Source organism: Salvelinus fontinalis, chromosome 9 (genome assembly GCF_029448725.1).
Source record: "Salvelinus fontinalis isolate EN_2023a chromosome 9, ASM2944872v1, whole genome shotgun sequence".
NCBI classification, from domain to species: domain Eukaryota; kingdom Metazoa; phylum Chordata; class Actinopteri; order Salmoniformes; family Salmonidae; genus Salvelinus; species Salvelinus fontinalis.
In genome coordinates this window covers 4258797-4267149 of record NC_074673.1, presented here as the reverse complement: position 1 = coordinate 4267149, position 8353 = coordinate 4258797, and the positions used below count along the sequence as shown (strand labels likewise).

Genomic DNA, 8353 nt, shown 5'->3' with positions numbered 1-8353 from the left:
CCTACACAAAATAACCTTATAGTTTTATTTATAGGACAGTAAGAACAACATAAAATGGAAACATTTAAATTATTATGTTAATTGCAATAATTATTTATTTGCAGAGAAAAACATTTGTGTTGCGTAGGCCTATAATAATAAGATTTTTTTTTCGAGCAGTAAAGGGATTTAAGGAAGTTACCCATGTCTACCGCACGGTGGCGGTCCAACACGCTTTTCCATCCCACACACGTCTCTCTCTCTCTCTCTCTCTCTCTCCCACACACATCCCGTTCAGTCACACAGTCAGTCACACACACACAACGGGACAATCGAGAAGACGGAGGTCCGCTACAGCTAACCGTTAACTCCACATTTTACACCAAAAAGTAAGTATTTGTTTATTTGTGCGATTGTCAGATGTTTAGCTAATATTATTAGACGAGGTGAGCTACGTTTCCTTGCTTTTTTTTATGACCCCGTTGTATTCGCTTTCTAAATAGAACTTCTATAACTTTTGCCCTGATAACAAGCTAGGTATAAAGTAAGCTAAAGTTATTTTATCTAGCTAATGGACTTTGTTTAGCTTTAGTTAGATTATATTTGAGTTACTGTTAAAAGATAACCCTGTAATTTTAGGGCGAATTTGCTCAGTAAAATGGAGTCTAGGGGCTGTTCTGGCTAGGGGCATTATTGCTTGATTATACTAAACGTATTTGTATAGTAGCTATCTGAATTATTAATCCATCACTGACACTTTAAAAAGAGTGATGTTTTAGGTCCTTTGCTCAATGGTTATGATCTCAATCTTGCTTTGTGAAGTGGATGGTAGACGGACTCATCCTGTTCCATGACTGTACTGGGAGGCTTGGCGCAATAATCCTCAAGTGTAAAAAGGGATTCTGTGTCCATGTCTCCTCCACTTTTCCCTGTGAGCCAACAGTTGTTGCTGTTAAGAGCTGGGGACTATCATGGTATTAAGAGATTTTAACCCCGGGGGGTTGTATACCCTGCCAGGGTAATAGACTCAGTCACAGATGTGTATATAGGTCAGATCGGTGTGTGTTTGTTCTATAGGCCACCCTCTGAAGCGATGTTAAGTGTGTGTGCGTGTGTGTGCGTGAGAGAGTTTGGCATCAGAGCTCCTGTGGTCTTGGTTAACAGCAGGGCTGAGGCTGAGCGGGTAGCTGTTCATTTATTGCCACAGCGTTATTGACACACACACACACACACACACACACACACACACACACACACACACACACACACACACACACACACACACCACCATCGTAATCCTGGGTAGCACCCCTGTATCCCCATTGAGAAACAAAACACACACTGATTTCATCTATCGGATTGCCCCCACGTTGTGTGTGTGTTTGTTTGTTTGTTGGTGTGCCCCCTCTAGCTTACTACAAGCTTCACAGTGTGAAACTGATCCCCCCCCCCCCCCCATGCCAAACCTTTTTTAAAGAGGGAAACCAGGCCAATGCAAAAGGAGCCATGCTGTAATATAAATACGACCCCTTGGTCTCTGTGTGGTGACATATGGCAGCTTCGAGAGGACCTTACTTGTTTTCTGAGTGCATAGTTGCACACACACTACCATTCACTACTTTTATGTTTTTCAAATAAGGATCTGTGCTTTGCTTTGCCGTACCCTGTTGCTGGCTGTAGCTTATTCTCTTCGGGATACAAACCAGACAGCCCAGGCTAAATCTAGGCTAAATTGTGAGTTTCCACCCTCAGTGATGGTCACGAACAGAACTAACATTTCTCTTTTCTTGTTTGGGACAGTAGGCCTACTGTATATTAGGCTTAAAGGCCCACTCCGTAATTCAAAAAACAGCCCCGCCACTTGGTTTCTTATAAAGCTTAGGGCTAGGGATAGAGAAATGTAGCCTAACCACTCTCTAAATATGAACTTTAAATGGTTGGCACCATGGCATGGTCGACTTGAGATGTCAAGAAGGCAGAGTAACAACCTGTCGTGGACAGACCTCTTCCCATTTTAACAACCACTGAGTCTATATGTTTTGACCATGACAGATTGATATCTAGGGTTACAACCAGCAGTTTAGTCTCCGCAACTTGCTGAATAGACACATTATTCAATACTAGATCTAAATGAGGTTTAGCGATGAGTGAGTGATTTGTCCCAAAAAATTATACTTTTCGTTGTTGAGATATTTAGCACCAGCCTATTGTTAGTTACCCATTCTAGAACTGTCTGGAGCTCTATGTTAAACCTATTGTTAGTTACCCATTCTAGAACTGTCTGGAGCTCTATGTTAAACCTATTGTTAGTTACCCATTCTAGAACTGACTGGAGCTCTATGTTAAACCTATTGTTAGTTACCCATTCTAGAACTGACTGGAGCTCTATGTTAAACCTATTGCTAGTTACCCATTCTAGAACTGACTGGAGCTCTATGTTAAACCTATTGTTAGTTACCCATTCTAGAACTGACTGGAGCTCTATGTTAAACCTATTGTTAGTTACCCATTCTAGAACTGACTGGAGCTCTATGTTAAACCTATTGTTAGTTACCCATTCTAGAACTGACTGGAGCTCTATGTTAAACCTATTGTTAGTTACCCATTCTAGAACTGTCTGGAGCTCTATGTTAAACCTATTGTTAGTTACCCATTCTAGAACTGACTGGAGCTCTATGTTAAACCTATTGTTACTTACCCATTCTAAAACTGACTGGAGCTCTATGTTAAACCTATTGTTAGTTACCCATTCTAGAACTGTCTGGAGCTCTATGTTAAACCTATTGTTAGTTACCCATTCTAGAACTGACTGGAGCTCTATGTTAAACCTATTGTTACTTACCCATTCTAAAACTGTTAGTTGTTTTACTGTTGCAGCCAACGTCTATGCTGTTGAGTCGTCAACGTACATAAACACACAGGCTTTATTCCAGGTCAGTGGAAGGTCATTAGTAAAACACAGAAAACAATAATGGTCCTAGCTGGCTGCCCTGCGGTACACCACACTCATCTGAACTTGCACGAGAGAGGCTTTCATTAACGAAACCCCTCTGCTTTCTATTAGATAGGGAACTATCAACCCATGATAAGTCAGAGGATGCAAAGCCATAACACCTACGTTTTTTTCAGCGATAGGTTACGATCAATGACATCGAAAGCTGCACTGAAGTCTACCAAAACAGCTCTCCCAATCTTATTACTATCAATTACTTTCAGCCAATCATCAGTCGTTTGTGTCAGTGCCGAGCGTGTTGAGTGCCCTTCCCAATAAGCACGCTGAAAGTCTCTTGTTCATTTTGTTTTCTGTAAAATAACTTTGACTAATGGTTTCAGGCTTGTTTGAGTAATTCAGTCACTGAGTGTTCTTACGATCAACAGATGCACGCCTAACGTGACTCATAGGTCTAGATGATTGCTTTATGATGGCTGTTTTGTTCAACAAGGTGATATGACATGTCGCTGTAGGGAATTGGGAGTACTACCTTCTATGGCTTCAGTTCTGGTTCTGTCTTCAGTGTCATACCAGTGTTTCTGCTGCAGTCATTTAAGCTGTGGCATGGTGCCACGGCAAAATCATTTCCGCCATGCTAAACAAATATGGAACATGAAACAATATTTCTGCCGAGGCACACTTTGAAGATGCTAGAATAGTTCACATGTACTTTTCCTCTGCAAACAAAACGAGTTTTGAATAGAAAAATCTGTCCACACCGTAAAATAGTTGAATTATTTGCCTGTGATAAATATTCCTCTCGAGGCTCATTGACGTTACGAGTGCCATAAGGAGGAAGACATGCATTCTGACAAGTAGTCGATACACAACAATTCTTGTATTCGTGGGGAAAACGAGGGGGATCTTTCCGTTCCTACTTGTACCCCCCCCCACCCCCCCCTCAACTCCTAAATATGAACTGCACCATACAAACGTTTTTATCAGAGTACATAAGGGGAGAGTGGGGCAGAATGTAACACCGGTCAATTGTAGGTTACTTGGGGGGTAAAACGCCACGCTACCTCAAAATATTTTTTTTGGGGGGAAGGGGGTGATTGAAAAAATTTGTTGATACATTTTTAATTGAGCAAGAGTAGTGGCAACCAGGGAAAGTGTTGGGGGGGGGGGGGGGGATTGTGACATGAAGTGGTTTACCCTAACAGTAAGGCCTACATTATATTCACTGTGTTTATGCAAGTCTTTTCGGACATCAAATTCATCAATAAGATGCTAACTATATACTGAACAAAAATATATACGCAGCACGCAACAATTTCAATGATTTTACTGAGTTACAATTCATCTAATGAAATCAGTCAGTTGAAATAAAGAAATTAGGCCCTAATCCATGGATTTCACGTGACTGGGCAGGAGCACAACCATAGGCCCACCCACTGGGGAGCTAGTCCCACCCACTGGGGAGCTAGTCCCATCCACTGGGGAGCTAGTCCCACACACTGGGGAGCTAGTCCCACCCACTGGGGAGCTAGTCCCACGCACTTGGGAACCAGGCCCACGCACTTGGGAGCTAGTCCCACGCACTGGGGAGCTAGTCCCACTCACTGGGGAGCTAATCCCACACACTGGGGAGCTAGTCCCACACACTGGGGAGCTAGTCCCACACACTGGGGAGCTAGTCCCACACACTGGGGAGCTAGTCCCACACACTGGGGAGCTAGTCCCACACACTGGGGAGCTAGTCCAACCCACTGGGGAGCTAGTCCCACACACTGGGGAGCTAGTCCCACACACTGGGGAGCTAGTCCCACACACTGGGGAGCTAGTCCCACCCACTGGGGAGCTAGTCCCACACACTGGGGAGCTAGTCCCACACACTGGGGAGCTAGTCCAACCCACTGGGGAGCTAGTCCCACACACTGGGGAGCTAGTCCCACACACTGGGGAGCTAGTCCAACCCACTGGGGAGCTAGTCCCACACACTGGGGAGCTAGTCCCACACACTGGGGAGCTAGTCCCACACACTGGGGAGCTAGTCCCACACACTGGGGAGCTAGTCCCACACACTGGGGAGCTAGTCCCACCCACTGGGGAGCTAGTCCCACACACTGGGGAGCTAGTCCAACCCACTGGGGAGCTAGTCCCACACACTGGGGAGCTAGTCCCACACACTGGGGAGCTAGTACCACACACTGGGGAGCTAGTCCCACACACTGGGGAGCTAGTCCCACACACTGGGGAGCTAGTCCCACCCACTGGGGAACCAGGCCCACCCACTGGGGAGCTAGTCCCACCCACTGGGGAGCTAGTCCCACCCACTGGGGAGCCAGGCCCACCCACTGGGGAGCCAGGCCCACCCACTGGGGAGCCAGGCCCACCCACTGGGGAGCTAGTCCCACCCACTGGGGAGCTAGTCCCAGCCAATCAAAATTAGTTTTTCCCCAGAAAAGTTTTTTTTATTACAGACAGAAATACTCCTCAATTTCATCAGCTGTTTGGGTGGCTGGTCTCAGATAAACCCGCAGGTGAAGAAGCCAGATGTGGAGATCCTGGGCTGTTTACACGTGGTCTGCGGTTGTGAGGCAGGTTGGAAGTACTGACAAATTCTCTAAAACAATGTTGGAGGCGGCTTATGGTAGAGAAATGAACATTACATTCTCTGGCAACAGCTTTGGTGGACATTCCTGCAGTCAGCATGCCAAGTGCACACTCACTCAAAACTTGAGACATCTGTGGTATTGACAAAACTGCACATTTTAGTGGCCTTTTATTGTCCCCCAGCACAAGGTGCACCTGTGTAATGATCATGTTGTTTAATCAGATTCTTGATATGCCACACCTGTCAGGTGGGTGGATTATCTTGGCAAAGGAGAAATGCTGACTAACAGGGATGTAAACAAATTTGTGCACCAAATTTGAAAGATAAAAGCTTTTTGTACGTATGGAACATTTCTGGGATCTTTTATTTCAGCTCATGAAACATGTGACCAACACTTTACATGTTGCGTTTATATTTTGGTTGAGTATAGTTAAATTTGTAACAAAAAAGAGCATTTTTATAGACAGACTTGAAAGCCAGATCAGCGATTATTAAACTATTTTGATAAAATAATGGTTGTGGAAGGCTTATATTTAGCCTAGGTATACAGAGAATTCAGAAAGTATTCAGACCTCTTGACTTTTTCCAAATTTTGTTACGTTGCAGCCTTATTCTAAAATGGATTACATTGTCCCCCCCCCCCTCATCAATCTACACACAATACCCCATAATGACATCACAATACCCCATAATGACATCACAATACAGCATAATGACATCACAATGCCCCATAATGACAAAGCAAAAACAAGTTTTTAGTAATTTCTGCACATTTATTGTAAATTTAAAAAATTGAAATATCACATTTACTTCAGTATTTTCTCAGTAGTATGTTGAAGTGTCTTTGTGATGATCATCTTCACATACTCGCTCGTCCTCTTTGAGGTAAGAATCACGGCTAAATATTAGGCTACTTATAATACAAAGCCAGTTTGGGTCAAAGTTCAGGAAAGCAGCGCCGTTTTTGTTTTGGATCTCCATTCAACAGGTAAATAAATCATGACGTTTCTCTTTTTTCCTACTGAAAGCCACAGAGAGTAGACCTAAAAGTCAGAGTCAATCTTACCTGATCTTACAGTTGACTGATCTGTGCTGGTCTTTACCCTGTCTGGATTAACAGTTCAGCCACGCTTTGACAATCCATTGATTGTAGCAGACTATCTTTACGTTGATCAGGTTTGAAGAGGAAGTCATCTGTAGGTCTAGCCTACTCCTTCACCAATGTGCTGTGACCAGTTGTACTCAACTGCTGATGGTAGTGTAGGTCCGGACGTTTTCTGGTTTTGACAGATACTAGTAGATTTTCTATTTAACCTTTATTTAACTAGGCAAGTCAGTTAAGAACAAATCCTTATTTTACAATGACGGCCTAGGAACAGTGGATTAATCTGCCTTGTTCAGGGGGCAGAACTAGGCAGTTAGCTCGGGGATTCGATCTAGCAACCTTTCGGTTACTGGCCCAACGCTCAAAGCACTAGGCTACCTGACGCCCACCTAGATACTTGATGTAGTATCAATAGCTCACTAGAAGCTTTGGCCTTTACCTTCTTCATACCAATTGGGTTTTATGTCTGTTTGGATTGATATGTAGGCAAGTCTGTGGTGGTAAGCTAGTCTGACTGGGAGTATCCTGTGGTGGTAGACTAGTCTGACTGGGAGTATCCTGTGGTGGTAGACTAGTCTGACTGGGATTATCCTGTGGTGGTAGACTAGTCTGACTGGGATTATCCTGTGGTGGTAGACTAGTCTGACTGGGATTATCCTGTGGTGGTAGACTAGTCTGACTGGGATTATCCTGTGGTGGTAGACTAGTCTGACTGGGATTATCCTGTGGTGATAGACTAGTCTGACTGGGATTATCCTGTGGTGGTAGACTAGTCTGACTGGGATTATCCTGTGGTGGTAGACTAGTCTGACTGGGATTATCCTGTGGTGGTAGACTAGTCTGACTGGGATTATCCTGTGGTGATAGACTAGTCTGACTGGGATTATCCTGTGGTGGTAGACTAGTCTGACTGGGATTATCCTGTGGTGGTAGACTAGTCTGACTGGGATTATCCTGTGGTGGTAGACTAGTCTGACTGGGATTATCCTGTGGTGATAGACTAGTCTGACTGGGATTATCCTGTGGTGGTAGACTAGTCTGACTGGGATTATCCTGTGGTGATAGACTAGTCTGACTGGGATTATCCTGTGGTGGTAGACTAGTCTGACTGGGATTATCCTGTGGTGGTAGCTTGTCATATGAAGCTTGTTTTTTTTATTTTTCTCTCTCCTCAAATGATAGGTTCAGGCTCTTCAAATAACCACAATGGCTGCTTATAGCCAGGCTTAGGCTATATTCAGCGTTGTCAGGAAAAGGACTGGTGATGCAGAATGTTTTCTTTTGGTGTGTGTTGGAGGAGGAGACACTGAGAATTAACCTAGAATTAACCTAGAATTAAGCTAGACTTAAGCTAGACTTAAGCTAGACTTAAGCTGGAATTAACCTATAATTAACCTAGCCTACTTCCAGCATATGTCCCAAATGGAACACTATTCCCTATATAGTGCACTACTTTAGACCAGAGCCCTATTGTACCCTATTCCCTATATAGTGCACTACTTTAGAACAGGGCTCTTATAGAACCCTATTCCCTATATAGTGCACTACTTTAGACCAGAGACCTGTAGAACCCTATTCCCTATTATAGTGCACTACCTTAGACCAGGGCCCTTATGGAACCCTATTAAAATATGAGCCCTATATTTGAATGTAACATTCCATTCCTGTAGACTTGTTGACTGTTTTGAATATTTGTTATTTATTGCAGCAGCAGCAGGAA

The 8353-nt window shown here is 43.9% G+C and overlaps 1 protein-coding gene across 1 annotated transcript in view; it reads left to right on the top strand.

The window, feature by feature from the left end:
* The first annotated feature begins 257 nt into the window (after positions 1-257).
* The window catches only part of LOC129861918 (CD82 antigen-like), a 54963-nt gene continuing 46867 nt past the window's right edge, over positions 258-8353 (top strand). Inside the window, exon 1 of the mRNA XM_055933107.1 lies at positions 258-368. The gene's annotated coding sequence lies outside the window, so the exon portion shown is untranslated. The remainder of the gene's footprint in view (positions 369-8353) is intronic.